The 23,020-nt window shown below is 42.7% G+C and overlaps 2 pseudogenes; one reads left to right on the top strand and one right to left on the bottom strand.

Moving 5' to 3' along the window:
- Nucleotides 1-10,592, top strand: part of LOC128573691 (60S ribosomal protein L7-like) — a 350,760-nt pseudogene extending 340,168 nt beyond the window's left edge.
- LOC128573692 (sphingosine-1-phosphate phosphatase 1-like) overlaps nt 1-20,721 on the bottom strand; it is a 73,223-nt pseudogene extending 52,502 nt beyond the window's left edge.
- Nucleotides 20,722-23,020: the final 2,299 nt, after the last annotated feature.

Here is a 23,020-nt window from a genome sequence, read left to right as displayed (position 1 = left end):
TAGATAATTTTTGCTTTTGAGAAAGAGAAGTGACTCAGAGCAAGCTGAGAAATGTGAAGTATGCAAAATGTATCAGGCCCAGAAAGATATGAGCATGAGACTTCAGTTATATCCCCTGTACCCATGCTTGTTGGTAATTGTTTTAAGTAATTTATTTTTTCTTTCCTACCCAGTAGTTTCCAGACTAGCTGATAAATGTCTTAAATGATACTACAAGTTGCACAAGTGTGACCCTGACCCGCTATATTCATGCTCCTGGAATTTTTGACACAGAGAACTTCAGTAGCTTATGTTATTTTAACAAACCAATATAAATTCTTGGTAAACAACTTAGAAAATACTCTCTTTTTTTTTTTTTTCTTTAAAAACTTATCTGTAATTACTGCTAACCAGAGCATCTATTTAGAGTAACTTCCTATGACTTCCTGGCTGCAGTCCCCAACATTGGCCCAATAAACTCTCTCTACTTATGTTAATGTTTGCCTCTGTTTCTTCCTTTAGCTCAATATTTCCTGCCTTTTGTTGTGCTAGGGGTTCATTAAATTTTGTTATTCTTTCAAAATAACCAACTTTTCATTAATTTTTTCAATTGTATATCCATTTTCCATCATTCTTTATTTTTTCTTTTCCCCTTTTGAGTATAATTTGCTACTTTTTAAATAGGCTATTGGATAAGTGACTTTTAAGCTAAGTATTCATTTGAGGATTTCACGCTGTCCCCCAAGCTGGAGAGCAGTGGCATCATCATAGCTCTCAGCACCCTCAAGTTCCTGGTCCACAATCGACCCTCCCACCTCAGCCTCCCTAATAGCTGGGAGCCCAGGCTCACACCACCATGCCCAGCTGATTGGATCACTACATTGTTCAGGTCGCACTTTTTTTTTTTGGTGACAGAGTCTTGCTTTGTTATCCTCAGTAGAGTGCCCCGTATTCATAGCTCACAGCAACCTCAAACTCTTGGGCTCAAGTGATCCTCTTGCCTCAGCCTCCCAAAAAGTTGGGAGTACAGGGGCCCACCACAACATTCAGCTATTTTTAGATTTGGGGTCTTGCTCTTGCTCAGGCTGGTCTCAAACTTGTGAGCTAAGGCAATTCATCCTCTTTGGCCTCGCAGAATGATAGGATTACAGGTCTGGGAAAGTATTTTATGAGGAGGACCCCCCCTGGGCAATTGAAGCTGGTTCAAAAATACACCACTGGGACCTGATCAAACTAAAAAGTTTCTGCACAGCCAAGAACAGAGTAAGTAAAGCAAGCAGACAGTCCTCAGAATGGGAGAAGATATTTGCAAGTTATGTCTCTGACAAAGGTTTAATAACCAGAATCCACAGAGAACTCAAACGTATAAGCAAGAAAAGAACAAGTGATCCCATCGCAGGCTGGGCAAGGGACTTGAAGGGAAACTTCTGTGAAGAAGATAGGCGCACGGCCTACAGACATGAAAAAATGAACATCACCCTTAATCATCAAAGAAAGGCAAATCAAAACTACTTTGAGATATCATCTAACTCCAGTAAGATTAGCTCATATCACAAAATCCCAAGACCAGAGATGTTAGCGTGGATGTGGAGAAAAGGAAACACTTCTACACTGCTGGTGGGAATGCAAATTAATACATTCCTTTTGGAAAGATGTTTGAAGAACACTTAGAGATCTAAAAATAGATCTGCCATTCAATCCTGTAATTCCTCTACTAGGTATATATGCAGAAGACCAAAAATTACATTATAACAAAGATATTTGTACCAGAATGTTTACTGCAGCCCAATTCATAATTGGTAAGTCATGGGAAAAGCCCAAGTGTCCATTGATCCACAAATGGATTACTAAATTGTGGTATATGTACACCATGGAATATTATGCAGCCTTAAAGAAAGATGGAGACTTTATCTCTTTCATGTTTACATGGATAGAGCTGGAACATATTCTTCTTAGTAAAGTTTCTCAAGAATGGAAGAAAAAGTATCCAATGTACTCAGCCCTACTATGAAACTAATTTTCATATGAAAGCCATAACCCAGTTATAACCTAAGAATAGGGGGAAGGGGGAGACGGAGCAGAGGGCGGGGGGAGGATGGGCAGTGGGAGGGTAATTGGTGGGATTACACCTGCGGTGTATCTTACAAGGGTGCACGTGAAACTTAGTAAATGTAGAATATAAATGTCTTGGCACAATAACTAAGAAAATGCCAGGAAGGCTATGTCAACCAGTGGGATGAAAATATGTCAAATGATCTATGAAACCAGTGTATGGCGCCCCATGATCGCACTAATGTACACAGGTATGATTTAATAATAAAAAAAATAAAATAAAGAATGCTAGGATTACAGGCATGATCCACCACACCCGACCAGATTGAACTTTAAAATTATTATGTTGCACTTAAAACTATATTTTCCATGTATTTCACAAATTTTATCTAGTCAAAATAGTTTTAATTTCTCCTATATTTTCTTCTTGTTCTTCTTCCATTTGTTTTGGGAACTATTCTGCTCAATTTCCAAACATTTGAGAATTTTAAAATCATCTTGTCAGAAGAGTTTTGATGCTCTACATAGTAAGTTAACCATATATCAGAACTGTGACTAACATCTTTTGCTTATTTTATGTTTATTTGTTGGTTGGTTGGTAAGTATTAATAGCCTATTGACTCTGCAGTAAAATACTGTATCTACTCTCTGTGAAGCAAGTGTTGTATCTGGCAGACACTGCAAAATTCCCACTGTGCTCCCATCTGTCATATTTCCATGTAACTTCAGGCATAGGGAAACATTCAAAAGCTCACAAACAATTTTCTGGAGATTTCTTTTTCCTATTCTGTTAACAAATATGACGGGGGGGGGAATTGAACACAAAAAGTTCTTATTTATCTTTGTAATTCTTTGTATAGAGAAATGTCTTGAGTATTACAATTTTTAAATTGAAACATTATTATACTTTCTGTTTTGAAGAATTGGATCACAAAAAGGGCTGATATGTGAAAGAGAGAAAGGAAATTGGAGACTAACTGCCTTCTATCCTCAGAACAAAGCTGGTTCTGAAATAAAAACAGAACACAGGTCACAAAGAGTGAAAGGGCTCATCAAAAGAAGCTCAAATGGGCTCAGCACAGTAGCTTTGTGGTTAGGACTCCAGCCACATATACCTGGGCTGGCTGGTTTGAGCCCAGCCCTGGGCCTACTAAACAGCAATGACAACTACAACAACAACAACAAAACAGCCGGGCATTGTGCTGGGCGCCTGTAGTAACAGCTACTTGGGAGGCTGAGGCAAGAGAATCCCTTAAAGCTGAAGAGTTTGAGGTTGCTGTGAGCTGTGATACTACAGCACTCTACTGAGGGCTACATAGTGAGACTGTCTCAAAAACAAAAACCAAAACAAAACAAAACTCAAATAAACAGGTTTACAGGAAAATTAAAAGTTTTTTTATGGGGCTGCTTTTTACAAATTTGCCATTCTTGAGGCGGCTCTGGATGCTTCTAGATCTTGCTGAATCCTCCTTTTTCTTTCTTTCTTGCTCTTTTTTTTTTTTAAGAAAACGAGTCTCTTTCTGTTGCCCAGCATAGAGTGCAGTGATATCATCCTACCTCACAGTAACCACCTCAAACTCCTGGGGTTCAAATGATCCCAGAGTAGCTGGGACTAGGGCGGCTAATTTTTTTTAATATTATTATTTGTACAGACAGTGTGTAGGGGGTGTCTCATTCTTGTTCAGGCTGGTCTCCAACTTCTGAGCTCAAGGAATCCTCCCACCTTGGCCTCCAAGAGTTTTAGGGTTACAGGTGTGAGCCACTGTACTGCCCAAATCCTCAATTCTGCACAACAAATTCCATCTTGATTTCCCTTTGAAGGAAATTATCTTGGAATAAAATCAGTCTGGATAATCTGGTGGTGTCTTCTGTTAGAAGAAAGAATGAAACATGCCATCCTGGGGCTAAAGAACTTTAGTGAAAGACCACTTTTCAAGTACAACAGTGACATCTAGTGGAAGAAATACTTCAGTAATTTACCAAATAGAAGAATTAAATATTTTTCGTTTCTGTTGGTTAGAAAAAATATGCTTTAATTGCTAAAATTCTTATATTTCCTTCTTTCTATTTTTAAAGTGTTTATACTGACTTTTCTTCTTGATGATTTTTATCCATGTATTTGTTTTGAAATAAATACTGGAGAAATTTTAAAAAAGAAAAAAATACATTATTTTATTTTATGACAGAGTCTCACTTTGTTACCCTTGGTAGAGTGCCACAGCATCATAGCTCACAGCAACCTCAAACTCTAGTGCTCAAGTGATCCCCTTGCCTCAGCCTCCCAAGTAGCTGGGACTACAGGTGCCTGCCAGAGCTGGGCTATTTTTTTTAAATTTTTTTTATCAGATCACTTGAATTTTATTTTATTTTTTATTAAATCATAACTGTGTACAGTGGTCTTTTTTTCTAGAGATGGGATCTCATTCTGGCTCATCAGGCTGGTGTTGAACTCATAAATTCAGGCAATCTAACTGTCGGCCTCCCCAGAGTGGTAGGAATACACATGTGAGCCACCAAAAAAATATGTTTTAAAAAGAGGTGCTTTTTTTGGGGGGTGGAGGGAGGTGGCAGCGCCTGTGGCTCAAAGGAGTAGGGCACCAGCCCCATATGCCAGAGGTGGCGGGTTCGAACCCAGCCCTGGCCAAAAAAAAAAAAAAAAAAAAAAAAAAAAAGATGTGCTTTTTAATAAATGCTTGTTTGTTTCCTAACTATAGTTCAGTGCACGGATAGAAAAAGTTTCTGGTCCAGGTGTGGTGGCTCACACCTGTAATCCTAACACTCTGGGAGGCTGAGATGAGAGAATCCCTCGAGTTCAGGACTTTGAGACCAGTCTGAACAAAGTGAGAACCCATCTCTACTAAAAATATAAAAACTTGCTGGGTGTGGTCGTAGTTTAGTGGATAGGGTGCTGGCCACATACAACGAGGCTGGCGGGTTCAAACCCAGCCTGGGCTAGATAAAACAGCAACAATGACAACTGCAACAACAACAAAAAAAGTCAGGCATTGTGGCGGGTGCCTGTAGTCCCAGCTACTTGGGAGGCTGAGGTAAGGGAATCACTTAAGCCCAAGAGTTTGAGGTTGCTGAGAGTTGTGATGCCAAGCATTCTGTCTAGGAAAAAAGAGGGGAGGGAAGGGGAGAAGATGAAAAAGTTTCTGACACTTATACTAACAAGGCTCTAGTGACCCATGCGACCAGGACCTTCGTCCCTATGTTCAGCAGGATATTGGGTAATATTTGGCATCCACAGAACTTATTTGGGCCAGGGAACAAGTCTGCTCCTAGCCACCTTCCTTCCCTTCAGTAAAACTCTGATCAATTTTCATCACACTGGTCAACACAGCCTTCCTGGCATTCTCCGAGTTATTGTGCTAAGACATCAAATGTGTCAAACGGTATATGAAGCTAATGTATAATGCCCCATGATCATATCAATGTACACAGTTATGTCTTAATAAAAAAATAAAAAACAAAACTCTGATTAAGTTTTTTGACAGTGGCCATGGAGACTATGGGTGGGGCTTTGACTATCCCCCTCAACAATGTTTAGAGATAATGATGACATTGTAGCTAGTGGCCTCTGAGTGGAGGTTTTTCCAAGCTTCTTGGTCCGCTTTTAAAGAATCTGGGTACTTAGAATTATGTTCTCTCTCCCATTTTCATACTTCGTATGGTTGTTTTAGAACTGTCAAGGGTGGCGAAATTGTAAAACCACAATGTAAATGATATAATTAGCCAAAGTTTATGCAGAGTGGCAGAGATAGTTGACAAGCCAGTTAATGCTGGTTCTCGTCTGTGGTTATCAGCTCCTGGGTGAGCTTCTGCCTCAGGGTGTACATAGGCTTGAGTTCAGAAGGGGAGAAAGGAATTCAAGTAAAATTTCTACATAGATACATACGAGAATAAGAGGAGTTTAATTTGCTATCTCCTCAAGCAAATAAAAGAAGATTAAATAAACAAAGCCTGTTAGTAAGTTCTATGTTGTTCTTTATTCTCCTTCAAGTTCAGTCTTGCTAAGAAGTCCTAGGGAATTGCCTTGCCCTTCTCTAGCAGACATGGCTGCTTCTAATGTTTAGAAGAATCCTGAGGAGGACAGAAAGCTCCCATTTGTTCAGCGTCCACTATGAGCTAAGATTTTACACGCAGTAACTCAGACCATGCTTCTTATGCACCATCCTGATGTGTAGACTTTTTTTTTTTTTTTTTGTAGAGACAGAGTCTCACTTTATGACCCTCGGTAGAGTGCCGTGGCCTCACACAGCTCACAGCAAACTCCAACTCCTGGGCTTAAGCGATTCTCTTGCCTCAGCCTCCCGAGTAGCTGGGACTACAGGCGCCCGCCACAACGCCCGGCTATTTTTTGGTTGCAGTTTGGCCGGGGCCGGGCTTGAACCCGCCACCCTCGGTATATGGGGCAGGCGCCTTACTGACTGAGCCACAGGCGCCGCCCTCGTTTTTGTTTTTTAAAGACAGGGTCTTGCTTTGTTGCCCAAGCTGGAGTGCAGTTATGCAATCATAGCTTATTGGAGTCTGGAACTCCTGGGCTCAACAGTGCTCCCATCTGAGCCTCCTTGTAGCTGGGACTACAGGTACACACTACTGTGTCCAGCTAATTAAAAAATACATTATTTTTGAAAGATGGAGACTTTTACATTTTTTGTATTTACCTGGATGGAGTTGAACATTCTCTTTCGTAAAGTATCTCAAGAATGGAAACGCAAGCGCCCTATGTAGTCATTACTAATTTGAAACTAGCAGATGAACAATGATAGGCCCACATGAGAGAAAAACACAATTAAATTCAAGTGGGGTTGAGGGAATGAGGGAGGGGACTCAGTAAGTTCCTACCTAACCGCACAATGTAGGGGTATATGGCCAGCTACAACTTGGATGCTACCTAAGAAATGCAAACAATGAAATACAACTGTATGTACGCTTTTATTAATCTGAAATTTAAAAATCTTTTTATTTTTTTTGAGGCAGAGTCTTACTCTGTTGCCCTGGGTACAGTGCTGTGGTGTCATCATAGCACACAGCAACTTCAATGTCTTGGGCTCGGGGGATCCTCTTACCTCAGCCTCCTGAGTAGCTGGGACTACAGGAACTACAGGTGCTTGCCATGACACATGAGAGATTAAGGAGCAAAAATAAGAAAATATTCTGAGAGGTGAACCGAAGGAAATTGGAGTCCAGATTCTGTGTGGGCAACGTGGCCTTTATTCCACTCAGGTGCGAGTGAGCTGAGTTCGAAAAAGAGGTCAGCATGTGGGTTAAGGTAGATGGGAATGTAAAAGTGTGGGGCTGTAGGGACTGCCACATTCATTTCTTCCTGGGCAGGATGTTCTGTTTGGGTGTTCTATTTGGGCGAGTCCTTACGTTTTGCACTCTCAACACCCAACTAGTTTTTCTACTTTTAGTGGAGCTTGGGTTCTCACTCTTGCTCAGGCTAGTCTCCAACTCCTGGACTCCAGTAATCTACCTGCCTTGGCCTCCCAGAGTGCTGGGATTGTAGGCCTGTGCCACCATGCCTGGCTGGGAGCAACAGTTTCAAGGAGGCAAGATTGGCCCAATCAGAACTCTCTGGGTGATCCTCTGAGTTTTTCTTGATTTTTCCAATGAAGTTTCTGTGAATCCCAAAGTGGAGTCCGGGCTGTGCCCCTGAAGTCGTTATGTTCCAACTTTGGCTTTAAAGCTCCAAGGTGTGAACTCCAGCTGCTGGGATTCACATGTGCAAAGCTGTGCAAGTCCATGCTGGGTACTCTGGGGTCATCTACAGAGGAGCATTACAATTAGACCCTTACTATTCCTGTCTCAGTCCTTCTTGCCTTCATCTCCTTTATTGATTGAGTTCCTTCATCTTATGGGTGAATAAAAAAGGAAAAACTAGGGTGAGGATGCTTCTTTTCATAGTTTGAGTAAATAAAGGAAGGGTAAGAATTTAAAACTAAGAGTTCAAAGGAAGTTTGTGGCCACGCTAACCCTCACTCTAGTGCAGTGGTTCTCAATCTTCCTAATGCCGCAGCCCTTTAATACAGTTCCTGTGATTATAAAAATCTCCTCTTTTCTTTTTTTGGAGACAGAGCCCCAAGCTGTCACCCTGAGTAGAGTGCCGTGGAATCACAGCTCACAGCAACCTCCAACTCCTGGGCTTAAGCAATTCTCTTGCCTCTGCCTCCCAAGTAGTTGGACTACAGGCGCCCGCCACAACGCCTGGCTATTTTCTGTTTCTAGCTGGATTCGAACCTGCCAGCTCTGGTGTATGTGGCTGGTGCCTTAGCCGCTTGAGCTACAGGCACCAAGCATCAAAAAAAAATCTCCTCTTTTCAATGTTCATTAACTTTCTTATCACCACGCCTGCTCAGAGGCTAGGACACCAGCCACATACAAAGGAGCTGGTGGGTTCAAATCCAGCCCAGGCCTGCCAAATGAAAGGAAAAGTAAGTGAAGCACCTTATTACTTAAAATATTAATAAAAAAATAATTTTGGAGAGTGACTGTTCTGGTGATAAGAAAGTTGTTTGTTTGTTTTTTGAGACAGAGTCTCAAGCTGTCACCCTGGATAGAGTGCCTGGATAGAGTGCTTGGGCTTAAGCGATTCTCTAGCCTCAGCTTCCCAAGTAGCTGGAACTACAGGTGCCCGCCACAATGCCCAGCTATTTTTTTGGTTGTATGTGTCATTGTTGTTTGGCAGGCCCAGGCCAGGTTCGAAGCCACCAGCCTGGGTGTGTGTGGCCAGTGCCTACCCACTGAGCGATGGGCAACGCAAGAGGAGTAATTTTAAATAAAATTTACACAAACAGGCTCAGTGCCTGTAGCTCAGTGAATAAGGGCTCCAGCTACATACCCCAAGGCTGGTGGGTTTGAGCCCAGCCCGGGCCTGCTAAACAACAATGACAACTGCAACCAAAATATAGCTGGGCATTGTGGCAGGCACCTGTGGTCCCAGCTACTTGGGAGGCTGAGGCAAGAGAATCACTTAAGCCCAAGAGTTTGAGGTTGCTGTGAACTGTGATGCCACAGCACTCTACTAGGGTGATGTAGTAAGACACTGTCTCAAAAAAAAGGATATATTGGATATTTACCTCTACCTCCAAGATACATCAGTTTAATTGGCACTTTTGGATAACATTACTAACAACTGTTTGCGTTAATTATTTTATTTTTTTTTTTTTGGAGACAGAGTCTCACTATGTCACCCTCAGTAGAGGGATATGGCATCACAGCTCACAGCAACCTCAAACTCTTGGGCTTAAGTGATTCTCTTGCCTCATCCTCCCAAGTAGCTGGGACTACGGGCGCCCACCACAATGCCTAGCTATTTTTTGTTGCAGTTGTCATTGTTGTATAGCAGGCCCGGGCTGGGCTCAAACCTACCAGCCTCAGTGTACATGGCTGGTGCCGTAACCACTGTGCTACAGGAGTCCAGCCAATATATCCTCTTTTTTGAGGAATGATCTGTAACTTGTTGTGATCAATTAATTGTAAACTCCCCAGGCCTCAGCCTGGCCAAGAGAATTGAGATGTAACAGATGTAAATATTGTGCCAGTTAGGAACGAGTTTGGTTGTCCATGGTGAAAGCTAAGTGTATGAAAGGTTGACCAGATACGTGATATTTAGAGTGTGACAGTCCTCCAACTGATCAGACACTACTTGGGGGGTAGTGTTCCCACTGTAGGAGGGTGGGCATCTAAGACCTGCTCTTAGGAGGTTGTTAGGATGGTGAGAGGACTCAAAATCATGCCTATGAAAAATACTTGAAGAAACAGATTTCTCCCCATGGCACTACAGAAGGCAAAAATAGAGCCAACTGCCTCTTTTTCCGGCTGGAACAATGGCGGCTGTTGAAGAGAAGAAAAAGAAGGTTCCTGCTGTGCCAGAAACCCTTAAAAAAAAAAAGCGAAAGAATTTCGCAGAGCTGAAAATCAAGCGTCTGAGAAAGAAGTGTGCCCAAAAGATGCTTCGAAAGGCAAGGTGGAAGCTTATCTATGAAAAAGCTAAGCATTATCATAAAGAATATAGGCAGATGTACAGAACTGAGATTCGGATGGCTAGGATGGCAAGAAAAGCTGGCAACTTCTATGTACCTGCAGAACCAAAATTGGCATTTGTCATCAGGATCAGAGGAATCGATGGTGTGAGTCCAAAGGTCCGAAAAGTGTTGCAGCTTCTTCGCCTTCGCCAGATCTTCAATGGAACTTTTGTTAAGCTCGACAAGGCTTCCATTAACATGCTGAGGACTGTAGAACCATATATTGCTTGGGGGTACCCAAATCTGAAGTCAGTAAATGAGCTAATCTACAAGTGTGGTTATGGCAAAATCAATAAGAAACGAATTGCGTTGACTGATAACAGTTTGATTGCGCAGTCTCTTGGTAAATATGGCATCATCTGCATGCAGGATCTGATTCATGAGATCTATACTGTTGAAAAACGCTTCAAAGAAGCAAATAACTTCTTGTGGCCCTTTAAGTTATCATCTCCACGGGGAGGGATGAAGAAAAAAACAACCCACTTTGTACAAGGTGGAGATGCTGGTAACAGGGAAGATAAAATCAATAGGCTTATTAGAAGAATGAACTAAGGTATCTGCCCTGATTGTTTTTGTAATCTGGTCAGTTAATAAACAGTAACTGCTTTCAAATTGAAAAAAAAAAAAAATAGAGCCAACTGATAGATACCACAGAAAGGCAGATTTTAGCTCGAATTGAGGAGTTATTCATGCTAGAACACTCCCAAAATAAAATGAGTTGTTGGAGGAAGTAGTTAAATTTCTAGTAGTAGTTAAAGTAATAGCCTTCCAACAGCTCAAGAAAAGCATAGCCCATGGAAATAGGACATAGCCAGATGTGAAATGTTTCAGGCAGCCCTATTCACTTAGGCTTGTCCTGTTCTGACTCAATTTGCAGTAGCCTCCATCCTGGAATGCTTGTTCACTGTAAAATTTGGTTCCCACTTTTTCTTAAAAAATTAAAGTGTTGGGCGGCGCCTGTGGCTCAGCGAGTAGGGCGCTGGCCCCACATGCCAAGGGTGGCGGGTTCAAACCCAGCCCCGGTCAAACTGCAACAACAAAAAAAAATAGCCGGGCGTTGTGGCGGGCGCCTATAGTCCCAGCTACTAGGGAGGCTGAGGCAAGAGAATCGCGGAAGCCCAGGAGTTAGAGGTTGCTGTGAGCCGTGTGACGCCACGGCACTCTACCCGAGGGTGGTACAGTGAGACTCTGTCTCTACAAAAAAAAAAAAAAAAAATTAAAGTGTTAGAAGAGTTAAAAGGAAAAAAAAGAAAGGCCATAATTTATTGAAGATTTACAATGTACCAATTACTATTCTAAATAGTTTACATGAATTAACTGATTGTATCCTCCAAAATCATCCTAGAAAAGAAGGGCGGTGCCCATAGCTCAGTGGCTAGGGCACTGGCCACATACACCGAGGCTGGTGGGTTCAAACCCAGCCTGGGCCAGCTAAAAAACCAACAGTGAAAATTGCTACAACAACAACAACAAAAAATAGCCAAGCATTGCGGCAGATACTTGTAGTCCCAGCTACTTGGGAGGCTGAGGCAAGAGAATCACTTATGCCCAAGAGTTTGATGTGATTGTGAGTTGTGACACCATAGTACTCTACTCAGGGCAACAGCTTGAGACTCTGTCTCAAAAAAAAAAAAAAAATCCTAGAAGGAAGTATTATTATCCTCAGTTTAACTATAAGGAAACTGGGCATGTTTCTCACCTTTTGGCTACGATCAAGTGAAGATAAGGAAACTGGGTCTGGGTGCAGTGGCTCAGGCCTGTAATCCCAGTACTTTGGGAGGTCAAGGCAGGAAGACCACTTGAGGCCAGGAGTTCTAGACCAGCCTGAGCAACAAAGCAAGACTCCAGCTCTATACAAAAAGAAAAAAGAGAAAAAAGGGGAAACTGAATTTATTTGCCCAAGGCCAGGCAGCTAGAAAATGGCAAATTTGAATCCACAGAGTCTGACTCCAAAGCTTGAGTTCTATCTATCATTTATTTATTTCTGTGACACAAGGTCTAGCTTTATTGCCCAGCTTGCAGTGAGCTGTGGTCTGGCTTGACAGATAGGTCTCATGCCAGACCACAGCTCACTGTAACCTCCAAATTCCACACTCAAGCAATCTTCCTGCCTCACCTTCCCAAGTAGCTGGGAGGTACAAGACACCACTCCCAGGTAATTTTTTATTTTTATTTTTTAGAAACCGGTGTCTTCTTTTTTTGTCTTAGGCTGATGTTGAGCTCCTGGCTTCAAATGATCTTCCTGCCCTGGCCTCCCAAAGTGCTAGGTTTACAGATATCAGCTGCCATGCTCAGTGTATTTTTAATTTTTATTTTTGTTTCTATTTGTTTGTTTGTGGAGATGGGATCTCCATCTGTTGTCTAAGCTAAAGTACAGTGGCATCATCATAGCTCACAGCAACCTCAAACTCCTGGGCTCAAGCGATCCCCCTATCTCAGCCTCCTGAGTAGCTGGAACTACAGGTGCACCTTACCACATCTGCCAAGTAGTTCTACTTTTTGTAGGTATGTGGTCCTCCTTGTGTTGCTTAGGCTGGTCTTAAACTCCCAGCCTCAAGTTATCCTCCTGCATCAGCCTCCCAGGTAGCTGGAATTACAGGTGCTTGGGCCACCATTCCTAGTCCAAATCCTATTCAAGTAAAGGCTTGTAGACTAATGATAGGGGTGGGGTGGGGTGAAAGGTGTGCTGGGAGATCAGTTCTGGCTAGGATGAAATTTACATGAGACTAATAGCTACATTTGTTGGACATTTATTGTGTGTCAGGCATTGGACTAAGGATCTCACATACATTAAGAGATAATACAGTAAAGCACCTGTCTGAGGGTTGAGTACATTATAATACTCAATTTACTACTCACTGGTAAGTTACTACTGTGATCACTTCTAATCCTCTCTACAACTATATTAGATGGGTTTTAGTGTATCCACTTTGTTAATGGAGAAGTGAAGTCTTGAGAGATTAAGTAAATCACCCAAGGTGAAACAGCCAGTTATTCCTGCAGCCAGCAAATGAACTCAAATCCATCTGCCTGAACCTATAACCCTATCCTATGCACTTTACCCTGCTTCCCCTCGAGCACCCACTCTTCCAACGTGGAAGTTTTGTGGTTCTCTGAAACCAGACAGAAAATGATAACTTTAACTTGAAAAAAGAAGTCTACACAAACTTAGATAAATATTACAAATTAGTACAACATTTAGCTATTTGAAGTTAAATCATAAATAGTAGGACAAATGTATATCACAAGTACAAGGAAATTGCATCGGTTTTGTCTTTTAATTTTCAAACCCTCTTATTTATCAGCTACAAATAGTCTTCCTGGTTCTTCTCTTTCCAGGTGCCAATAAATGAAGAGAAACTCAGTGTCAGAACAGTGATTATGAAAGTTAAATAGCCCCGAAGGATCAGAAGTGAATAAAAAAGGCTTAGGGGCTACAACTTAAAAGCCTTTGAAGAAAAAAGGACTTGACACCATAATTGCAGTCTCCTGCAGAGGGTTGAACTGTAATTGTGTTCTCTGCCTTAAGTGAGCAGCTGGAAAAGGCTGCTTGGCCTGTTAGAGGTACAGAGAAAAGTCCAGCACTGGTCTACTTAGATATACATGGAAACCGGCCAACAGGCTGGGCACAAATGGTGAAGAAGTCACCAAGACAAATCAAAACCCAAAGCCTCTGCTACAAGTGCATGAGTACAATTGTGGCCTTCAAGGTGAAGAAACCCCAAGTCAAAAATCTGGCCCATATTGTCCCAATATCTTCATATTATGCATATTTTCAGGCTTGTCAGAAGTCCCCATTTATAGCATGTTCTTCCTATATACAAAGCTCCTTTAGGCTGTGGCTCATGCCTATAATCCTAACACTCTGGGAAGCATAGTATGCCTTGAGCTCAGGAGTTCAAGACCAGCCTGAGGAATGGGCTAGCCGGGTGTTATGGCAGGCGCTTGGCGTCCCAGCTACTCAGGAGACTGAGGCAGGAGGATCACTTCAGCCCAGGAGTGTGAGGTTGCTGTGAGCTAGTCTGATGCCATGGCACTCTAGCTTGGGCAACAGAGTCAGACTATCTCAAAAATAAATAAATAAAACAAAAATTCAGATAGAACCAGAGAAACAAACCCATGGGGCCTTAGCAGAGCCTTTAGAAATGATTCCATAAGGACCTTTCATAAATAGAACACATAGAATTCCCACAACAAATAACTCAGAGGATGAACTCCGTCAAAAACAGGAAAGGAAGCAGAAAAGTCAAAAGTCAACAAAAGTCAAAAGAGCCAACCATAAATGTAACAAAAGACCAGACACTGAAGGAGACCAATAATATGAAAGTGTATTTAGGAAACAGTAGGGACTCTGAGGAGGGGGCTGGAAAGAACATTATAGAAAAGAACAGAGAGAGAATGAGAGATGTGATTTAAAAAAAAAACCAGAAGGTAGTGCAAAAAGGAAAAAGAATACTATGTGAAAGAAAATTTAAGGAATATAAAAACCAGAATGTCTCTAGTAAAAACTTCTAGAGGAGATGAAGAGAGAATGGAAGATAAATATTCAGAGACAAATAATAATGGAGAATTTTCCCAGACATGAATCCTATGATTAAAAATTCTAGTTACTCTTAATTAGGATACATACAAGCAAAATAACACTTACACGCACTGAAGTTAAACAGTAGAAATCAAAGACAACTAGCAAATATCCAAAAGTACTGAAGAGATGGAAGGGTAGGAACTGGGGAACAGATTAGGGTCAGGTTCGGACTGTCCCGGATTTCTCTTCAGTAGGCTTGTCATTAGCACTTTACCAGATCTGAAATCTGGACATCGAAGCTCAGTGAAGTTAGGGGTATTTCTTCTCAATAGCTACAGTGCTCAGACACAGGCAGCAGGGATAGCTCTTCCATTATTTCTGCTACCAGGTTTCCAGACAGGAGGAGAGTTTGAAGACCCAGTGAAAATGAAGCTTCCATTAGGGAGAAAACAAGTAGCATAAAAGTTATTATATCCTCATGTTGCTCTTTGAAAAATTGTGGACATTCTTTCTGCACAGAGCCAGAGCCAGCATCTCGTGACAAACTCTGTTCAGTAGAACTACGTGATCCCTTTACTGACCTTCCGTTTGTCAGCCTGTCTCTTACTTCTATTCTCCCTCATCACCCATTGCTTAGAAACTATTTTTTCTTTTTTTGAGACAGAGTCTCACTCTGTGCACTGGATAGAGTGTCGAGGCATCCTAGCTCACAGCAACCTCAAACTCCTAGGCCCAAGCAATCCTCCTGTCTCAGTCTCCCAAATAGCTAAGAGTACAAGCAACTGCCACAATGCCCTTCTAGTTTTTTGATTTTTAGTAGCGACGGGGTCTTGCTCTTGCTCAGACTGGTCTGGAACTCCTGAGAGCGAACAATCCACCTGTGTTGGCCTCCCAACGTGCTGGGACTACAGGTGCAGCCATCACCTCCAGCCAGCTTAGAAACTCTTTATTCTATACCTTAGAACACTCGTGTGCTATGAGAGGATCTTAGATCTGCTGTGAAATTTTTAAAAATCATTGATTAAGTTCTTTTACTTTTTAATTTTTTTATTTTGACATATACATGTGTTCACTAGGCTCCCACTTTTTGCCTTCACAAAATTAAAAAGGCTTAAAATGTAACAACAATAACAATGTTTAAGGTAGGGAACAGAAACAAAAACCTTGCAAAGAACGAACGAAATCAAACACATTCAGAAAAGAAATCAGACAATTGCTGCAACAAAGTATTAAGCAATAATAATAATAGTAATGCAAAGAAAGTAACATTCACATTGTCAAATAAGAGTATGTCTATTATAGACTGCTTTGACTCTGAGGTTCAGTATGGAGTCAGATTAACCTCTTCTTATTATTTTTTTCCCCAAAGTATCAAAGAAGAGAAAACTAATATTTATAAACAAAAATAAAAGATAATTTTTGAAAACAGATCATGCCAAATCTTATAGACAATAGAAAAAGAGAAATACTTCAAAATAATTCTACTTAATCTGGATACACCTGATGGTTAAGTTATTACCAAAATAAGTTCAAGGCACAGTAAGTATATTCCTTTTTCTTTTTTTTTGATCAACATAATTTAAGTGTGCTATGGAAGTTTAACTACAGGTTTGAGTGTGCTGTGAGATTTAAAAAAAAAAAAGGTTGAAAAACATTGCTTTACACTTTTTTTTTTTTTTTTTAGTTTCCTTCAGATTTTGCCACAAGATGGAAACAGCTACTGAAGGAGGAGAGTTAACAGCAGCCAGAAATGTACCTGGAGAGGTTAAGTTTGAACAATGCTACAAACGCAGATATACAAAAATAGAGTATCCCTTATTTTCCACAACTGACTGAAACCTCTCTTGAGCACTGGATCTACAGATGGAAGGTGGGAACATAAGCCTGCCATTTTAAGGTATCTCCATTTCTCCTGTTTCTTTCTTTCTTTTCTTCGCTTTCTGAAATTGAGATAGGGTCTCTCACTCTGTTGCTCCTGCTGGAGTGACATGGTGTTATCATAGCTCACTGCGACCTTGACCTCCTGGGCTCAAGGCAGCCTCCTGCCTCAGTCTCCCAAGTAGCTAGGACTACAGGTGTGCTCCACTGTGCCTGACTAATTTTCTTGTTTTTTGTAGAGACAAAACTTCTCTGTCTTCCTCAGGGTCGTCTCAGACTTCTGGCCTCTGCCCCCCAAAATGCTAGGATTACAGACAAAAGACACCACTTTCTGCATGTTTCAACACTGCATTCCAGGTAAGTGTATTTGGGAAGTCTTCCAGAATCCACTCCTAGCTCGGTGCCTGTAGTTCAGTGGTTAGGGCGCCAGCCACATACACCTGGGCTGGTGGGTTCAAACCCGGCCCAGGCGTGGTAAACAACAATGACAAGTACCAAAAAAAAAAAAAAAAATAGCCGGGCGTTGTGACAGGCGCCTGTAGTCCCAACTACTTGGGAGGCTGAGGCCAGAGAATTGCTTAAGCCCAAGAATTAGAGGTTGCTGTGAGCTGTGACTCCACAGCACTCTACCGAGGATGGCACAATAAGACTCTGTCTCAAAAAAAAAAAAAAAAAACCCAAACCAGAATCCACTCCTGAATTTTCAGTCATTAGCTTTACCACACATTTTTTATCTCCACATTCATTTCTTTTTTTCCTTTATTTTAAAATTTTAAGGGGATACAAATTTTTTTTCATGGATACCTTGTATAATGCTTAAGTCAGAGCTTTTAGTGTGCCCATCACCAGAACGATGTTCATTGTACTGATAGGTAAGATTTTATTCCTCATCCCCACCCCACTCTCAGTTTCCAGGGTCCTTTACAGCTCTTTGTGCTTGTGTGTGCCCATCTGTTAGCTCCCAATTATAAGTAACAACATATCTGCACTCATTTCTTCTATTCCCAATCTTACTGTCCTTGGGAGGGTTCCTTATTCTAGGTCCTATTTCTCACAACTCAAGTACAAGATGGGGAATAGGAAGACTTCGGACATGCAAAGACTCAAAAGACAAACAAAATGGGTGGCACCTGTGGCTCAAAGGGGTAGGGCGCCGGCCCCATATACCGAGGGTGGCGGGTTCAAACCCAGCCCCGGCCAAACTGCAACAACAAAAAAATAGCCGGGCGTTGTGGCGGGCGCCTGTAGTCCCAGCTACTCGGGAGGCTGAGGCAAGAGAATCGCTTAAGCCCAGGAGTTGGAGGTTGCTGCGAGCTGTGTGACGCCACGGCACTCTACCGCGGGCGGTACAGTGAGACTCTGTCTCTACAAAAAAAAAAAACAAACAAACTATAATGTAAGCTTATTTTGGTAATTTAAATAACCATGAATACTAGATCATTTAAACTGGTAATTAAATACTAGATCATTTAAAAACTACAATGTAAGCATACAACATAGCTACATAGCTACTTGCTGAGGTGTTATAACAGGCCCTATTTTTATAGAATCCTAAAAGTCCCATGAAAATAAGAGAAACATCAGCTAGTGAGCAAATACCATGCCAAACACAGTTCACTGACAATCTTAGATTATGAACTATTTAGATTAAACGAAAAATTTCAGATATTGATTTATTGTGCAAACAGGCAGCATTGCTTCACAAATAGGAAAAGACTTCCAGATGACGCTTCCCTCCTAATCCTGTCATCCTCACTATGCACATTACATATTTTCCATGTTATTTTAAGAGAGATGCACTACACAGAGTATCTAGGGGGATAAAGTTTTATCTACACTGAAATCAAAAGTGGGATAGGTAAGGTTATCAGAAAGGAGTTTTGGCATTAATGTGTATTTGTCGATCTAAGAAGATTTTGTTCAGTAAAGGGGGAAAATAGAGGATGTCTGCTTCCTTAGAATCGCCATAATCATGCACTTTATTTTTTTTTCCTTACTGTCAGTGAAGACGGAACACACTTTATTCTTAAATTAAGGGACTGATTTACAGCATAAGTAAATCTTTTAACAATGTAAAAGACAAATAAAGCAATCCCAGAAATCTAAGAATAAACAGTTCTTCTATACAAAAGACATTTAGTTTTGTTTTGTTTTGTTTTGTTTTGCCTTTTCTTGCAAATAGACACAAGACCAGTGCAGAAAGATAATTAGTTTTAAACCTAAGTAACATTTATGGACCATGGAGAACTCAAAATTGGAGGGCCAAAAGAAGTAGGCAAAATAAAAATAACTACCATTAAAAACTCTTTCCTGGCTAGGCACCTGTAGCTCAAGCAGCTAGGGCACCAGCCACATACAATGGAGCTGGTGGGTTCAAATCCAGCCGGGGCCTGCCAAACAATGACAATTTCAACTTAAAAAAATAGCTGGGTGTTTTGGTGGATGTCTGCAGTCCCAGCTACTTGGGAGGCTGAGGCAAGAGAATTGCTTAAGCTCAAGAGTTTGAGGTTGCTCTGAGCTGTGATATCACAGCACTCTACTGAGGGTGACAGCTTGAAGCTCTGTCTCCAAAAAACAAACAAAAAAACCTCTTTTTTGATGGTCAGGCTGACCCTGCTGTCCTATTTGCCACTTTTATAAACCCACCAGTCTGATTAAGGACCCTATCTTTAAGAAAAACTTTTAAACCATGCATTTTTTAGAGTTATTGCAACAATAACACTGTTGTAGCCTAACAATTGATACTTGCAGATCAATGGTCCAGAAGATTATTAAACCTTCTATCAGCAAAACAGCAACAACATCTCTTGAGACCATGCTCCATTAACTTCCATTAAGGGTAGATTTCAGCTGAAAATTCTTTACTTCACTATTTGGAACTAGCACGTTTGTTTTGAAATTATACTAAGGTTTTATAAACAGTCTCAGTGAATCTCATGACTTTATCTAATACCTGTGTCTGAAATAGAATAAGTTTTAGGGAAAACAACATATGTTAACTATAAAACTGGGTCATAGTTTCCTAACAATCAGTTACAAGGAAAATACACTTCCACTGCGCAACACAAGAATTAAAGCAGTTAATTTATTTTTTAGAGACAGAGTCTCACTATTTCACCCTCGGTAGAGTGCCAAGGCGTCACAGCTCACAGCAACCTCTAACTCTTGAGCGCAAGCGAGCCTCTTGCCTCAGCCTGCCCAGTAGCTGGGACTACAGGGGCCCGCGACAACTCCCGGCTATTTTTTTGTTGCAGTTTGGCCGGGGCGGGTTTGAACTTACCCACTGAGCCCAGTAATTAAGGCAGTTTAAAAACTCAAAGTCCAACCATAATGTATTACTCCATTAAAGGTGTTCCCTTTGGGTTCTAAGAAGGGCTCTGGTATCACAACAGAAATTATTCGAATCTCTAGGCTTCACTTATTACTTAATTTTTTTAAACCCAGAAAGGCCTGTTTGAGGAAACTGACAGACGGTAGAAAGACAGATTTTGGAGGGGACTGGCCAAATTTAAAATAACTGTACAGAGCAAAGAGAACTCCAAGCTTTTAATTGCCCCAAGCTGAGCGGCAAAAGGGGAGGGATTCTTACCTGCCAGCGGCCATAGGTGAGGAGGACCATGGAAATGGGGATGGCGGTGCCGGACATGGCATGCGTGGAGGGCATGCTGTACTCGGAGTTGTAGAAGACCTCCAACTTCACCACGGGCGGCGAGGCGGCGGGGCCAGCGGATGATGTGCTTGGTGCACTGGCCCAGGTACATGACCAGCACCCAGATGACCACGAGCCTCTGGCCCACCAGGGGGTCCAGGTTCCAGATCCAGAAGGGGAAGAACATGATGTAAAAGAGTTCGTTGCCCAACTCCGTGCCGAAGCAGAACAGGTAGTAGAGCGGCCCGTTGCTCACGCAGGCCAGCTCGCCCTCCTCGCCCGTCAGCGAGTTGCCCGCGCGCCGTGGCGAGGCCCGGCCCAGTTGGGAGGCCAGCCCGTTCCGCACGCCGTTGGGGGCCCCGCCGCCGCCCGGCTTGGCGGGACACTGATTGCGGTCCTCCCGGGCGGCCGCGCGTCCCCGGGGGCCCTCGCCTGCCGCTCTCGCCGCCAGGGGTCTCCGGCTCGGGGCGCCTCCGCCTCCTCATCCTCCCTCAGGTCGGCGGAGCGCTTGGCAGCGCTTCCATCCCGCACAGCCGCTGGAAACGGGCCACTTTCTGCGGCTCCTGCAGCCAGCCGGCCAGTCGGGCCAGGCGCTGCCTCAGCGACATGATAACGGACCCGCCGCGAAGCCCCGAACCGTCCCCGCGCGCCTGGTCAGCAGCAGTGGCAGCTGCGCCTCCCTCTAACCGCGGGACTCTGACGGGTGACGGCGCCACAGGCCGCAGAGACCGCTGCGCCCCCGCCCTGCGCGCCCCTCCCTTGCCGCGCGCGCTCCGCCTCCTCCCACGGCCTCCACGCGCCCGCGCGGGCCGTGTCCCGCCCCCCGCAGCTCTTATAAGGGCCGCGCAGTGCTTTGCTACCCCTGGCGCATCCGGCTGCTTCTCGGGAAGGCCAGCGGGCTGTCGTACAAGGTTCTCCGGAATACCCGCCACCTGGCGGTGCTCGGCTGGCAGGCCGTAATGTGTTCCTCCTCCTCCATCTTCGGCATGGGTCTCCGCAGACTAGTGTTGCCGGATTCCTGCTATGAAACATAGACTTGGAGAGGCCGCGATCTTGGTGCATGCTTTGGAGAGGCCAGTGACCCAGCAGCCGGACTTCCTGCTGGCACAGAATCAAATGGCTAATGATGAATGCAGGCGAAGTAACCACCACGCGCAGGAATCGCTTGACACAAGTAATTAACAGCTAATTACAGAGCTGTAGCGGACGACTGATGTCTCGAAAGCTATGTGTAAAGACTAGATGTAGACCCCAAGACAGGACCAGGAACTATAATCAGTAAAATTAACAACTGTGGTCTACAAAAGAAAATCCAATCACCTACACTTCAAAATATTGTCATTGGTCAGATATTTTGACAAAGGTTAAGAGAGCACAGGTGTTCTTGCCTTACGTGTAAAAATTCCTTGTAGGGAAGTCTGTCGCTAGAGAGTTTGCACAGAGGAAATGTGGTTCGTGGCTGAATGCCTTGTGTAAATTTTTGAGTTGTATGTATATATAGAGTGACTTAAAATGTCCTTGACTCACAACTTACAAACTCTTTCTTGAGGAAACAGTTTATAAAAGATCTCTGAACCCTAATTCCAGGAAGTTGTTTCAGGTAAGGAGGATGCCCATAATTAAAGAATTTGAATTACTTACAAGAAACAGGCTGGAAAGTTCCCATGCACTTAAGTCATTAGAAACATTTTTATTTCCCAGGCAGGGTTATTGTCCTCCTCCCTCTCCACTTGCTAAACTGTGGCCATAGAGAGGGGAATAAATCATCCACACCCTCACAGTATAAAGAAGAGACAGAGGACCATCTCTAGAGTATAAAGCAGATGGCAAGTGTAAAATCAATAAATAAACAACATGCCCTGGAAAGGAGAAGGAACAAGTTTGGGAACAGCAAGAAAGGTGTTAAAAGATCCTGTTTAGCTGGATTTTTTTTTTGGCCGGGGATGGGTTTGAACCTGCCACCTCTGGCATATGGGACCGGCGCCCTACTCCTTGAGCCACAGGCACCGCCCTAGCTGGATTTTAATTAAAGAACAAGTTACGAATAGCTGAAGAAGTCCTCATAAGGGAAAGATAGAGGACAGGGGATAAGAACATGCAAAGATATTTTTGGCAAACAATAGCTCCTAGAACAGTGGTTCTCAACCTTCCTAATGTCATGGGCCCTTTAATACAGTTCACGACCCACAGGTTGAGAACCTAGGAACAGCAATTGGAAAAGGGAGGGTAGGAGGAGGTTGTACAGCCTTGAATGCCAAGCTAGGGATTTTATTTTATACTCAATGGGAGCCATGGAAATCTTTCATACATACACTAAGGAGCGATAACATCAGAACTGTGTTTTTTGAAAGATAATAGGGAAGGAAATCAAAGATGAATTGCCAGAGGTCAGAGACCAAAGGCTAGGTAAATAATTAGAAAATGATTGCAGTAATCAGGTGAGAGAGAATGAAGGCTTGAACTAGAACCAGGTTCTGGGAGTTGGAAGGAAGGAGATAGATTTGAATGAAATTTTGGAATTAGGAAAATAAAGTGTTTTCATTTGGATTCATAGGTCTGCAGGCAAATAGTAAGCCATCCATCCCTGACTGGAACACGTTGTATGTCTTATACTGAGGCACTAACAATCTAATGAGGGAGACAAAAACATGAGAAAAGGTGCGAGTATACTCAAAGAAGTATTCTTGCATTCTGGCAAGGCACAGTGGCTCCCACCTGCAATCCTAGCTCTTTAGGAGGCCAAAGTAGGAGGATCTCTTGAGCCCAGAATAGGAAACCAAACCAGGAAATACAGGAAGACATTGTCTCTACCAGAAAAGGGGGAGGGATTATTCAGATTCATCCAAGAAATTTTCATTCTGGGGACTATTTAGTCCAAAGATGGAAGAGAGAAAGAAAAGTACATAA

The sequence above is a fragment of the Nycticebus coucang genome, chromosome 21, assembly GCF_027406575.1.
Source record: "Nycticebus coucang isolate mNycCou1 chromosome 21, mNycCou1.pri, whole genome shotgun sequence".
NCBI lineage: Eukaryota > Metazoa > Chordata > Mammalia > Primates > Lorisidae > Nycticebus > Nycticebus coucang.
The sequence above is the reverse complement of the archived record's forward strand: the minus strand, read 5'-3'. Positions and strand labels throughout refer to the sequence as shown.